Here is a 15000-nt window from a genome sequence, read left to right on the forward strand (position 1 = left end):
CACCACCACCATCACCACCACCACCACCACCACCATCCCCACCACCACCACCATCACCACCACCACCATCCCCACCACCACCACCACCACCACCACCCCCACCACCACCACCACCACCACCACCACCATCCCCACCACCACCATCCCCACCATCCCCACCACCACCACCCCCACCACCACCACCACCACCACCACCACCACCATCCCCACCACCACCATCCCCACCACCACCACCACCACCATCCCCACCACCACCACCACCACCACCACCACCACCACCACCACCACCACCATCCCCACCACCACCATCCCCACCACCACCACCACCACCATCCCCACCACCACCATCCCCACCACCACCACCATCCCCACCACCACCATCCCCACCACCACCACCACCACCACCACCATCCCCACCACCACCACCACCACCACCACCACCACCACCACCACCACCATCCCCACCACCACCATCCCCACCACCACCACCACCACCACCACCACCACCACCACCACCACCACCACCACCACCATCCCCACCACCACCATCCCCACCACCACCACCACCACCACCACCACCACCACCACCATCCCCACCACCATCACCACCACCACCACCACCACCATCACCACCATCACCACCACCACCACGAGTGGCTGTGCAACCACTGCACAACAGCAGAACCTGAGACAGAGCTGCATTTCCTGACTAAATGTAAAAAATATAAAACAATTATAGAGTGTCATTTCCCCAAATTTGAAACCCTTATTCAAGGTTTCAAAGACCTCTCTGATTTTGAAAAACTCCCATATCTACTGGGTGAAATTCCACAGTGTGCCATCACAGCAGCAAGATTTGTGACCTGTTGCCACGAGAAAAGGGCAACCAGTGAAGAACAAACACCATTGTAAATACAACCCATATTTATGCTTATTTATTTTATCTTCTGTCCTTTAACTATTTGTACATTGTATATATATATATATATATATGACATTTGTAATGTCTTTACTGTTTTGAAACTTCTGTATGTGTAATGTTTACTGTTAATTTTTGTTGTTTTTCACTTTATATATTCACTTTTTATGTTGTCTACCTCACTTGCTTTGGCAATGTTAACACATGTTTTCCATGCCAATAAAGCCCTGGAATTGAATTGAATTGAATTGACAGAAAGAGAGCGAAAGAGAGAGCCAGAGAGAGAGAGACAGAGAGAGAAACAGAAAGAGAGCGAGAGAGAGAGACAGAGAGAGAGACAGAAAAAGAGCGGGAGAGAGAGACAGCGAGAGAGAGAGTGATAAAGAGAGAGAGAAACAGACAGAGAGATAGAGAGAGAGAAACAGAGACAGAGAGAGAAACAGAGAGACACAGCGAGAGAGAGAGAGAGAGAGAGAGAGAGAGAGAGTAACAGAGAGGGAGATCGAGACAGAGACAGAGCTTGAGACAGCTTGAGATTGAGAGAGCGAGAGAGAGAGAGAGAGAGAGAGAGAGAGCAAAGATGACACCCCCCATATCATTTCATAATTGCACTTTATTGAGCGAGAGAGAGGAAGAGAGAAGGAGAAAGAGAGAGGAGGAGATGATATGTATTCTAAAAAATCATAAGCTATTATGGTCCTGAGGGAGAGAGAAAGCTGTTATCTGGGCGGGGCGTATCTACATAAAGAACTGCTGAGAACCATACTGCAAATTACCCTCCAGGCCCGAGTACACACACACACACACACACACACACACACACACACACACACACACACACACACACACACACACACACACACACACACACACACACACACACACACACACACACACACACACACACACACACACACACACACACACACACACACACACACACACACACACACACACACACACACACACACACACAGAGCACTAATTGCCCCACCATTCTGTCAGGTCAATTGACTCTAATTGGAGAGATAATAAAAAAGCATGTTCCCCAGGAGTAGAGGTGCAGAGGAGTCGCGTCTGTCTCTCTGAATAAAGACAGGCTCTGCTCATTCTATTCTGGAAAAATTGCAGGAAGAAATTCCTGCGTAGATAAAGCATTCAGTATACAGCCATCTGAAATCTATCTTTTCCACTCATTTGCCATTCCTCAAATCTCACGTAAAACAATTACAGCATGCTTCTCCTTCCTATGTAATTACAGCATGCTTCTCCTTCCTATGTAATTACAGCATACTTCTCCTTCCTATGTAATTACAGCATGCTTCTCCTTCCTATGTAATTACAGCATGCTTCTCCTTCCTATGTAATTACAGCATGCTTCTCCTTCCTATGTAATTACAGCATACTTCTCCTTCCTATGTATTTACAGCATACTTCTCCTTCCTATGTAATTACAGCATACTTCTCCTTCCTATGTAATTACATCATGCTTCTCCTTCCTATGTAATTACATCATGCTTCTCCTTCCTATGTAATTACAGCATACTTCTCCTTCCTATTTAATTACAGCATGCTTCTCCTTCCTATGTAATTACAGCATGCTTCTCCTTCCTATGTAATTACATCATGCTTCTCCTTCCTATGTAATTACAGCATGCTTCTCCTTCCTATGTAATTACAGCATGCTTCTCCTTCCTATGTAATTGCAGCATACTTCTCCTTCCTATGTAATTACAGCATGCTTCTCCTTCCTATGTAATTACAGCATACTTCTCCTTCCTATGTAATTACATCATGCTTCTCCTTCCTATGTAATTACAGCATGCTTCTCCTTAACATATGTAATTACAGCATACTTCTCCTTCCTATGTAATTACAGCATGCTTCTCCTTCCTACGTAATTACAGCATGCTTCTCCTTCCTATGTAATTACAGCATGCTTCTCCTTCCTATGTAATTACAGCATGCTTCTCCTTCCTATGTAATTACAGCATACTTCTCCTTCCTATGTAATTACAGCATGCTTCTCCTTCCTATGTAATTACAGCATGCTTCTCCTTCCTATGTAATTACAGCATACTTCTCCTTCCTATGTAATTACAGCATGCTTCTCCTTCTTATGTAATTACAGCATGCTTCTCCTTCCTATGTAATTACAGCATGCTTCTACTTCCTATGTAATTACATCATGCTTCTCCTTCCTATGTAATTACAGCATGCTTCCCCTTCCTATGTAATTGCAGCATACTTCTCCTTCCTATGTAATTGCAGCATGCTTCTCCTTCCTATGTAATTACATCATGCTTCCCCTTCCTATGTAATTGCAGCATACTTCTCCTTCCTATGTAATTGCAGCATGCTTCTCCTTCCTATCGTGTATAATACAATTATATGTCAATGTACTGTATAATTAAATAGTAATTTGAATGATCAAGCTATTTTACACCTTGAGTTGATATCTTTGATATGATTATGGGGGTGAGGGTTCGTTGGTCAAATGTTAAATGATTCTCTCCCTCAAGAGCTGGTTAATTTAGAGTAAAATTATGGTTTTGGGTAGACCAAGGCAGTCGACCTACGTCATCATGTTAATTTGAGTTCTATGGAGGGAACAAGGACTTATTGAGTTTGAAATCCCGGCACTAGGTCTATGGATGGAATTGGGAATAGGGGAAATCTGAAATGTAGATTAGTAGAAGGTGAACGGTTTGATAATCTAATCCTAATTCTGTTGGGACGGTCTGATAAGAGCTTGATGATCTTGGTCCTAGTAGTTTCTCTGGACCTCCCCACAAGGTCTGAGTTGTAACTGTCCTGTATAGCCTACCTGAACCTGCATGACTCTCTCCCAGCTTGGATAGAAAGTTGTTGTGTGTAAAACCAGTCTATTAATGCCAAATAACACAGTCAGTCCACCCTGAAAACATGAACATACTATGGATGTTTAATTCTGTAGTGTAGCCTACTATCTGCAGATATATAAAGTATTTAGCTGCTATTTATAAACTTTTAAATAAAAATTACACGTGAAAAAAGTAGTCGGTTTGAGGATAAATTCAGCCACTATTTACTGTTGAACTCAGCGTGTTTTGTCTGGCTAATAGCTTACACAAATGGGCTGCAACATTCAAGGTCAATTAAATGAAATAAAATTCAATCCAACTTTAGAGACTCCCCTGGTCTCCTTTTTTTGTGTGTAAATGTTGTTTTTTTTCTAAGTAAAGGCCTAAAGTCTCAAAACTCTACAAAGAACTACCTGAGAAACATTAGGCTCTCGGTTTGACATGCTCTTCAGAACACCTGAGGAAGCTCCAATCATTGGCGCCGTTGTAGCGTTGACCATGGAATTTGTTCATTGCTTTTCCCCTTATTCCTTCAATCACTTACATTTGTTATTTTTCATTTGCACCTTTTCAGTCACATTCCTAAAGTCCAAGAAACAAACACTTCCTAGTACCGATGGACATTAAAACGTCTTATGAACGACTTTTTGGAGGGTTACTGTCAAAATACACATTACCAGTCCAAACTCATTCCAGGGTTTTTCTTTAACCAAAAAAGTGCTAAACATATCAAAATATATTTTTACAATTGAGATTTTTTGCAAGTAGCCACCCTCTGCCTTGAAGACAGCTTTGCACACTCTTGGCATTCTCTCAGCCAGCTTCAGGAGGCGGTCACCCTCTGCCATGAAGACAGCTTTGCACACTCTTGGCATTCTCTCAGCCAGCTTCAGGAGGTGGTCACCCTCTGCCTTGAAGACAGCTTTGCACACTCTTGGCATTCTCTCAGCCAGCTTCAGGAGGTGGTCACCCTCTGCCTTGAAGACAGCTTTGCACACTCTTGGCATTCTCTCAGCCAGCTTCATGAGGTGGCCACCCTCTGCCTTGAAGACAGCTTTGCACACTCTTGGCATTCTCTCAGCCAGCTTCATGAGGTGGCCACCCTCTGCCTTGAAGACAGCTTTGCACACTCTTGGCATTCTCTCAGCCAGCTTCAGGAGGTGGTCACCCTCTGCCTTGAAGACAGCTTTGCACACTCTTGGCATTCTCTCAGCCAGCTTAATGAGGTGGTCACCGGGAAAGCATTTCAATTAACAGGTGTGCCTTGTTAAAAGTTAATTTGTGGAATTTATTTCCTTTTTAATGCATTTGAGACAGTCAGTTGTGTTGTGCCAAGCTAGGGGTGGTATACATAAGAGAGCCCTATTTGGTAAAAGACCAAGTCCGTATTATGGCAAGAACAGCTCAAATAAGCAAAGACAAATGACAGTCTATCATTACTTTAAGAAGACATGAAGGTCAGTCAACACAGAACATTTCAAGAACTTTGAACGTTTCTTCAAGTGCAGTCTCAAAAAACATCGAGTGATATGATGAAACTGGCCCTCATGAGGACTGCCACAGGACAGGAAGACCCAGAAATACCTCATGCAGAGGAGAAGTTCATTTGAGTTACCAGTCTCAGATTGCAGCCCAAATAGATGAAGTAACAGATACATCTCAACATCAACTGTTCAGAGGAGACTGTGTGAATCAGGCCTTCATGGTTGAATTGCTGCAAAGAAACCAGTACTATAGGACACCAATAATAAGAAGAGACTTGCTTGGGCCAAGAAACATGAGCAATGGAGACTAGACTGGTAGAAATCGGTCCTTTGGTCTGATGAGTCCAAATCTGAGATTTTTGGTTCCAACCGCTGTGTCTTTGTGAGATGCAGAGTAGGTGAATAGATGTTCTCTGCATGTGTGGTTCCCACCGTGAAGCATGGAGGATGAGGTGTGATGGTGTGGGGGTGCTTTGCAGGTGACACTGTCAGTGATTTATATAGAATTCAAGGCACGCTTAACCAGCATGGCTACCACAGCATTCTGCAGTGATAGTCCATCCCATCATGTTTGCGCTCAGTGGGACTGTTATTTGTTTTTCAACAGGACAATGACCCAACACAACTCCAGGCTGTGTAAGAACTATTTGACCAAGAAGGAGAGTAATGGAGTGCTGCATCAGATGACCTGGCCTCCACAATCACCCAACCTAAACCCAATTGAGATGGTTTGGGATGAGTTGGACCACAGAGTGAAGGAAAAGCAGAAAACAAGTGCTCAACATATGTGAGAAGTCTTTCAAGGCTGTTGGAAAAGCATTCCAGATGAAGCTGGTTGAGAGAATGCCAAGAGTGTGCAAAGCTGTCATCAAGTCAAAGTGTGGTTACTCTGAAGAATCTAAAATTTAAAATCTATTTTGATTTGTGTAACACTTTTTGGTTACTATGTGATTCCAACTATTTCATTGTGTTGATGTCTTCACTACAATTTTTCAATGTAGAAAACAGCAAAAATAAAGAAAACCCTTGAATGAGTAGGTGTGTCCAAACTTTTGACTGGTACTGTATATATATATATATATATATATTTATTTATTTTGAAATAGACATCGATGACAGATGCATGGAGCCCCGGAACTGGTGCCCCCCCCTGGGCTACGTGGGTGTCCAGTGTGTCAGTGCTAGGCAGTGCAAAGTGTTGGTGCCCCCCTCCAGATAATTAACATACGATAAGAGCAAGGACAGCAGGATCTGGGGAACATAACATGCAAACCAACTAACGATTCAATGGCCTCTCTAAATTCACTACCACACACCCCTTTAATCATTGACACCGTGCTGTATTGCCTGCGTCTCTATATCAGTAGCTATGGGCCCTGGTCAACAGTAGTGCACCACCTAGGGAACGTAACCAGTGTGTCGGCACGGTGTGAGGTTGGCTGATGAAAGAGGGGCCTCGTTTATTGACCGTTTTTTTTTATGGGACCGTCAGATGTTTTGAAATGTAAATCGCTAGGGAGGGTGGCGAGGTGTTGTTGAGGCATTGTCAAGGAAGAAAGGAAAGACGGAGAGGAAAGGAGCCCTAGCTCTCAGGAGGATTAGCGATTAGAAGGCAGAAGTGTGTGTGTCTGTGTGTGTGTGTGAGTGGGGGGGGGTCTATGCATATGTGTGCCACCCCAGTCAGAAGACGCCATCAGTCGACATGTGTCAAACGACTCGCTTGATTTATCCTTGGAGGTAAAAGAAAAAGAGTCGAGCATCTCTCTCTCATCTCAGATCATAATCTCACCGACGCCCTTATTCTGTCAACGCCCTCTTGATGCTTACTGTCAGAGATCGGCTCTTTTGTAGTGTGCCTTGCTGCTAAGGATGTTGCGGATGCTACTGCCGCTGCAGCGTTCCCCTCCTCTGCATATGAACAAGCAGGCAGGGGGGAAGGAAGGAAAGCAGATGAAGAGGATGAGGAGGATGAGGAGGGGTTTGTTTGAGGAGGATGAGGAGGGGCTGGGATGAGGATGAGGAAGGGGCTGAGGAGGGTGAGGAGGTGGCTTGGATGAGGTGGAGGCTGGGTTGAGGAGGATGAGGAGGGGGCTGGGATGAGGAGGAGGAGGTGGAGGCTGGGATGAGGAGTATGAGGAGGGGGCTGGGATGAGGAGAATGAGGAGGGGGCTTGGATGAGGACAGTGCTGGAAGAGTAGGGTTCTGGGATGAGTAGAGGGATGAGGAGGGGCTGGGAGGAGGAGGGGCTGGAATGAGGAGGGGGCTGGAATGAGGAGGTGGCTGGGTGAAGAGGGGGCTGGGATGAGGGGGGGCTGTGATGAGGAGGATGAGGAGGGGCTGGGATGAGCAGGAGGATGAGGAGGGGGCAGGGATGAGGAGGAGGATGAGGAGGGGGCTGAGGAGGATGAGAAGGTGCTGGGATGGGGATGAGGAGGGGGCTGGGATGAGGAGGGGCTGGGAAAAGGAGGGGGCTGGGATGAGTAGGAGGATGAGGAGGAGCTGGGATGAGGAGGATGAGAAGGGCCTGGGATGAGGATGAGGAGGGGGATTGGATGAGGACGGGGCTGGAATGAGGAGGATGAGGAAGGGCTGTGATGAGGAGGAGGATGAGGAGGGGGTTGGGATGAGGAGGATGAGGAGGGGGCTGTAATGAGGAAGGGGCTGGGATGAGATGGATGAGAAGGGGCTGGGATGAGGAGGATGAGGAGGGGGCTGGGATCAGGAGGATGAGGAGGGGGTTGGATGAGGACGATGAAGAGGGGCTGGGATGAGGAGGATGAGGAGGTGGATTGGATGAGGATGGGGCTGGGAGGAGGAGGGGGCTGGGTTGAGGAGGGAGCTGCGATAAGCAGGGTGCTGGGATGAGTAGGAGGATGAGCAGGGTGCTGGGATGAGTAGGAGGATGAGGCGGGGGCTGGAATAAAGGAGGCTGACACACCTTTGAGAATCTGTAAACCAAAGGATAGAGAAGAGCAGAGAGTATTCCTCCAAGGAATGAATACCCAGAGTGATCTGAGAGGATGTGGGGTAAAAGAAAGAAGGAGAAATGGAGAGATAGAGCTATGCTCATGTCTCTCTGACACAGGGCTGGTGACAGCAGCGACCCTGGAGACCCCCAAGCAGGTAAGAGAGGAGATAGGGTCTTGTTTTGATCAGGAACTTCTTCAGGAGGGGGGGGAATCAATTCAAATCTGGAAAATATGGAGAGAGAGAGAGAGAGAGATAGAGGAGGTGGATGTGTCACCTGCAGTGGGCCTGTTCTCCTCACATGAAACCTTAATCCCTCGATGCAACATCATTTGAAGGGACGATTAAATAGAATAGTTAAATGAAGCCCCAGCAGGGAGTAGACAGAGGATAGAGGCAGTCTGAGGAGGAGAGGACCAGTCTACAGCAGTCTACCAGCCAGCTGTCTGTCGTGTAATGAGACCCAGAGAATGAGGCCTCTGATTAGGCAACTACCCCATCCCCCACTACCGCGTCCTCTATTACCACGTCCACTACTACCCCTTCCTCCAGTACCCGTCCTCTACTACCCATTCCTCTACTACCCCGTCCTCTACTACCCCTTCCTCTACTACCCTGTCCTCAACTACCCCTTTCCACTACTACCCCGTCCTCTACTACCCCGTCCACTACTACCCCATCCTCTACTACCCCTTTCCTCTACTACCGCGTCCTCTATTACCACGTCCACTACTACCCCTTCCTCCAGTACCCCGTCCTCTACTACCCCTTCCTCTACTACCCCGTCCACTACTACCCCGTCCTCTACTACCCCTTCCTCTACTACCCCGTCCTCTACTACCCCGTCCTCTACTACCCCGTCCTCTACTACCCCATCCTCTACTACCCCGTCCTCTACTACCCCTTCCTCTACTACCCCGTCCTCTACTACCCCGTCCTCTACTACCCCGTCCTCTACTACCCCTTTCCTCTACTACCCCGTCCTCTACTACCCCTTTCCTCTACTACCCCATCCACTACTACCCCGTCCTCTACTACCCCGTCCTCTACTACCCCTTTCCACTACTACCCCTTTCCCCTACTACCCCGTCCACTACTACCCCTTTCCACTACTACCCCGTCCTCTACTACCCCTTTCCTCTACTACCCCGTCCTCTACTACCCCTTTCCTCTACTACCCCTTTCCACTACTACCCCTTTCCTCTACTACCCCGTCCTCTACTACCCCTTTCCTCTACTACCCCGTCCACTACTACCTCTTTCCTCTACTACCCCGTCCTCTACTACCCCTTTCCTCTACTACCCCGTCCACTACTACCCCGTCCTCTACTACCCCGTCCTCTACTACCCCGTCTCCTACTACCCCTTCCTCTACTACCCCTTTCCTCTACTACCCCGTCCTCTACTACCCCTTTCCTCTACTACCCCGTCCACTACTACCCCTTTCCTCTACTACCCCGTCCACTACTACCCCGTCCCCTACTACCCCGTCCTCTACTACCCCGTTCTCTACTACCCCTTTCCTCTACTACCCCGTCCTCTACTACCCCTTTCCTCTACTACCCCGTCCTCTACTACCCCTTTCCACTACTACCCCGTCCACTACTACCCCGTCCTCTACTACCCCGTCCACTACTACCCCTTTCCTCTACTACCCCGTCCTCTACTACCCCTTTCCTCTACTACCCCATCCACTACTACCCCGTCCTCTACTACCCCGTCCTCTACTACCCCTTTCCTCTACTACCCCGTCCTCTACTACCCCTTTCCTCTAGTACCCCATCCACTACTACCCCGTCCTCTACTACCCCGTCCTCTACTACCCCTTTCCACTACTACCCCTTTCCCCTACTACCCCGTCCACTACTACCCCTTTCCACTACTACCCCGTCCTCTACTACCCCTTTCCTCTACTACCCCGTCCTCTACTACCCCTTTCCTCTACTACCCCTTTCCACTACTACCCCGTCCACTACTACCTCTTTCCTCTACTACCCCGTCCTCTACTACCCCTTTCCTCTACTACCCCGTCCACTACTACCTCTTTCCTCTACTACCCCGTCCTCTACTACCCCTTTCCTCTACTACCCCGTCCACTACTACCCCGTCCTCTACTACCCCGTCCTCTACTACCCCGTCTCCTACTACCCCTTCCTCTACTACCCCTTTCCTCTACTACCCCGTCCTCTACTACCCCTTTCCTCTACTACCCCGTCCCTCTACTACCCCGTGCCACTACTACCCCGTCCCCTACTACCCCGTCCTCTACTACCCCGTCCTCTACTACCCCGTCCTCTACTACCCCTTTCCTCTACTACCCCGTCCACTACTACCCCTTTCCTCTACTACCCCGTCCACTACTACCCTGTCCTCTACTACCCCGTCCACTACTACCCTGTCCACTACTACCCCGTCCTCTACTACCCCGTCCTCTACTACCTCGTCCTCTACTACCCCGCCCACTACTACCCCCGTCCACTACTACCCCGTCCACTACTACCCCCGTCCAATACTACCCCGTCCACTACTACCCCGTCCACTACTACCCCGTCCTCTACTACCCTGTCCTCTACTACCTCGTCCTCTACTACCCCATCCTCTACTACCCCGTCCACTACTACCCCGTCCCCTACTACCCCGTCCACTACTACCCCGTCCACTACTACCCCGTCCTCTACTACCCCGTCATCTACTACCACGTCCACTACTACCCCGTCCTCTACTACCCCGTCCTCTACTACCCCGTCCACTACTACCCCGTCCTCTACTACCCCATCCACTACTACCCCGTCCTCTACTACCCCGTCCTCTACTACCCCATCCACTACTACCCCGTCCTCTACTACCCCATCCACTACTACCCCGTTCCCCAACCCCATCTCTGCCCCAGCTCAGTGAAGGGACATTACTGGGGACAGGAAAAGACCGTCACCATGACACACACACACACACACACACACACACACACACACACACACACACACACACACACACACACACACACACACACACACACACACACACACACACACACACACACACACACACACACACACACACACACACACACACACACACACACACACACACACACACACACACACACACACACACACACACACACACACACACACAGCTTATCATTAACGAAGTGAGAGAGATCTAAAAGGAGCCCAAAAATTCAAAAGGCATCTCATTAACAGATCATTAACATACCATTAACATCTCATTAATATCTCGATAACATCTCATTACTATTGAATATTTGTTGTGGGCTGTGTCTTCAAAATAAAAAAGGCAGATGGAAGGTGAGAGTAAAGAAGGATTGAGGGAGGTAAAGGGAGGTAAAGGTAGGGAGTGATGTAAAGGGAGGGAGGTGGAGGGAGGGGGGAGGTAAAGGGAGGGAGTGCATCACCAAAGTGAAGTGAAGTAAAATGGGACAGAAGGAGGGAGGGAGGGAGGGAGGGAGGGAGGGAGGGAGGGGGAGGGAGGGAGGGAGGGAGGGAGGGAGGGAGGGAGGGAGGGAGGGAGGGAGGGAGGGAGGGAGGGAGGGAGGGAGGGAGATGTAAGGGGAAGGTAGTGGGAACTACATGAAAGGAGGGGAGATAGAGCGAGAGTTGGCAGAGGAGAGGAGTGGAAAATGAAAAGCGAGGGACCCCAGAGAGTTGTACCTGTGGAGAAGGAGAAGAGAAGGAGAAGAGATATACTCCTGGGAGAATATGCATGGTCTATAATGAGGTGGGCGGGGCACAGTGTTGGCACGGTGATACACTGAGCAATAGGGATAATAATAATAACCTGCCCTCTCTTAATAATGTGAGGACTGAAAGGAAAACACTTTCATCCAAGTATAAAGTCTTCTTTTCAAATTATCTATCTATCTATCTATCTATCTATCTATCTATCTATCTATCTATCTATCTATCTGTCTGTCTGTCTGTCTGTCTGTCTGTCTGTCTGTCTGTCTGTCTGTCTGTCTGTCTGTCTGTCTGTCTGTCTGTCTGTCTGTCTGTCTGTCTGTCTGTCTGTCTGTCTGTCTATCTATCTATCTATCTATCTATCTATCTATCTATCTATCTATCTATCTATCTATCTATCTATCTATCTATCTATCTATCTATCTATCTATCTATCTGATAGTTTCACCCCAGAACAAATGGAGGAATAGGAGGGTTAAAATGAATTTCCAGAAGGGAAACTAACAATATACTACATTTACTATATGGTATCTAACTCTCTGTATGATCAAGACAGCCAGACGGCAACTCCTTAGTGGTGAGTGAAAAACAGACACACAAACAAACAACAGAGACGGCCTTAACCTCAGTGTGTCAGAGCATTCCTGTGGTGATCCAAAGGAACGGGTCTTCACGCCAGCCCTCAGGCCCAGAAGAGGGCTCTGGCTTGTGGCCTGGCCTAGTGGGTGAGCCCCTGGTCGGTGTTTGAGGCCTACTGGCCTAACTGTACACTGTTGATTAATGAGGCCACTCATCACTCCACACCTACTCACCTGGAGGCACTGCTAGAGGCTGTCTCCTGGCTCAGGTGCCTGGCTCAGGTGGCTGCGGTTGGGGCTGACCTGAGGGCCTCCTCCATGGGGAGTAGAGTCTCTGGGAGGTCCAAGGGAGTGGAGCAGAGGGCTTTGGAGGGCGTGGAGCTGTCTGTCTCGCTCTGTCTCTCTCCGTCTCTGCTGGAAGATTTATGGTCATCTCTAGAAGGATCACTCTCTGTCTCGTGGTAATTCAACAACTCAGTGGAATCAGGAATCCTTTTGAAGTTCCTACAATGGTCTTATAAACACATAATCACAAGGGTTGTATTCACACACGCGCACACGCGCACACACGCACACACGCACACATGCACACGCGCACACGCGCACACACGCACACACGCACACGCGCGCACACACGCACACACGCACGCACACACACACACACACACACACACACACACGGAGACAGACACACACACACACACACACACACACACACACACACACACACACACACACACACACACGCACACAGGCCTATTGTAACCCTCCTATTCCTCCATTTGCAAATACATACACTGAGTGTACAAAAGACCGTCTTAATATTGAGTTTCACGCACTTTTGCCCTCAGAACAGACTCAATTTGTCGGACCATGGACTCTACAAGGTGTTGAAAGCGTTCCACAGAGATGCTGGCCCATGTTGACTCCAATGCTTCTCACAGTTGTGTCAAGTTGATTGGATGTCCTTTGGGTGATGGACCATTCTTTATGCACACAGGAAACTGTTGAGCGTGAAAAACTCAAGTAGCGTTGCAGTTCTTGACACATACCCAGTGCCCCTGGCACCTACTACCCTACCCCAAAGGCACTTCAATATTTTGTCTTGCCCATTCACCCTCTGAATGGCACACATACAGTACACAATCCATGTCTCAATTGTCTCAAGGCTTAAAAATCCTTCTTAAATCTGCCTCATCTACACTGATTGGCATCAATAAGGGAACAGAGCTTTCACCTGGATTCACCTGGTCAGTATATGTGATGGAAAGAGCATGTTTTGTACACTCAAGAATTGTCTTATTCTTTCTCTATGGGTCTCTCTCTTACGCACACACACATTTACACACGCACACACACGCACACACACGCATGCACACACACACACACACACACACACACACACACACACACACACACACACACACACACACACACACACACACACACACACACACACACACACACACACACACACACACACACACACACACACACACACACACACACACACACACACACAGAGAGGGAGAATTTCTCACATTAAATACGAACAGATGCTGTCTTCATTATATTTGACCTCACAAACACAAACGGAGAACAACGAACGGGTCTGTGTTTTTGCTGAGTCTTCCCTGAACATATGCTGCCCCGGTGGATGGGAGCCTGCCGTAAAGCGGAGAGGAAATGATACTGCCTGCTGTAGTTGTCATGCACAGTAATTACAGTAGAAAATACCCACACAGCTCTGGACTGCACAGGCCATCAACCATCAACCCCTACCAACCCCGACCTAACTAGCTAACTAGTGTTTCAGAGGTATCATGTAGAGCTGGGGACAATAAGACGGTACGGGAGGGGTTATTCTTTACTCTTTAGTGTACGGTTTCCTTTAGCCCTTTCTTGGAGCTGAGATGAGCACCGTCTCAGATGTGATTGACAGGTCAAGAGAATGACACGTTAACATTACCATATCATTACAGAGAGTACAACACAGCATTCATATTGACGCCATGATTGTGTCGTAGGATATAACAAAGGGAATAATGAATGACAACGGGCTATATGAGGATGAAATTAATTAGCAATGATTGTGTTCTTCTTCTGCCAGCAATTGTGAAAAAAAAAATATTTCTGAGACTAAAGTCACGTGAGTTTTTCGTTATGTCCTCTTTCTTCTTGTACCATATAGGATCAGGGGGATTGAGGAGTGGGCTGGTTTTGGATAAATGTCACTGTGGTGTGAGGGGCGTAGTGGGGTTGATCTGGTTGATCACATAGACCTCACCTCTAAGGTTAGGGATGAGACGGCTTTAGGCATAGAAGAGCAGCAGCCTCCGTGAATATCTGGATCCCCAAAGGAGTGTGTGTGTGTGTGTGTGTGTGTGTGTGTGTGTGTGTGTGTGTGTGTGTGTGTGTGTGTGTGTGTGTGTGTGTGTGTGTGTGTGTGTGTGTGTGTGTGTGTGTGTGTGTGTGTGTGTGTGTGTGTGTGTGTGTGTGATGTGCAGTGTG

General features: G+C 48.1%; 1 pseudogene; it reads left to right on the forward strand.

Annotated features, from left to right (window-relative positions):
• The window catches only part of LOC127909072 (mucin-2-like), a 36276-nt pseudogene that overhangs the window by 2161 nt on the left and 19115 nt on the right, over positions 1-15000 (forward strand).

The sequence above is a fragment of the Oncorhynchus keta genome, chromosome 19 (genome assembly GCF_023373465.1).
Source record: "Oncorhynchus keta strain PuntledgeMale-10-30-2019 chromosome 19, Oket_V2, whole genome shotgun sequence".
Classification (NCBI taxonomy): Eukaryota; Metazoa; Chordata; class Actinopteri; order Salmoniformes; family Salmonidae; genus Oncorhynchus; species Oncorhynchus keta.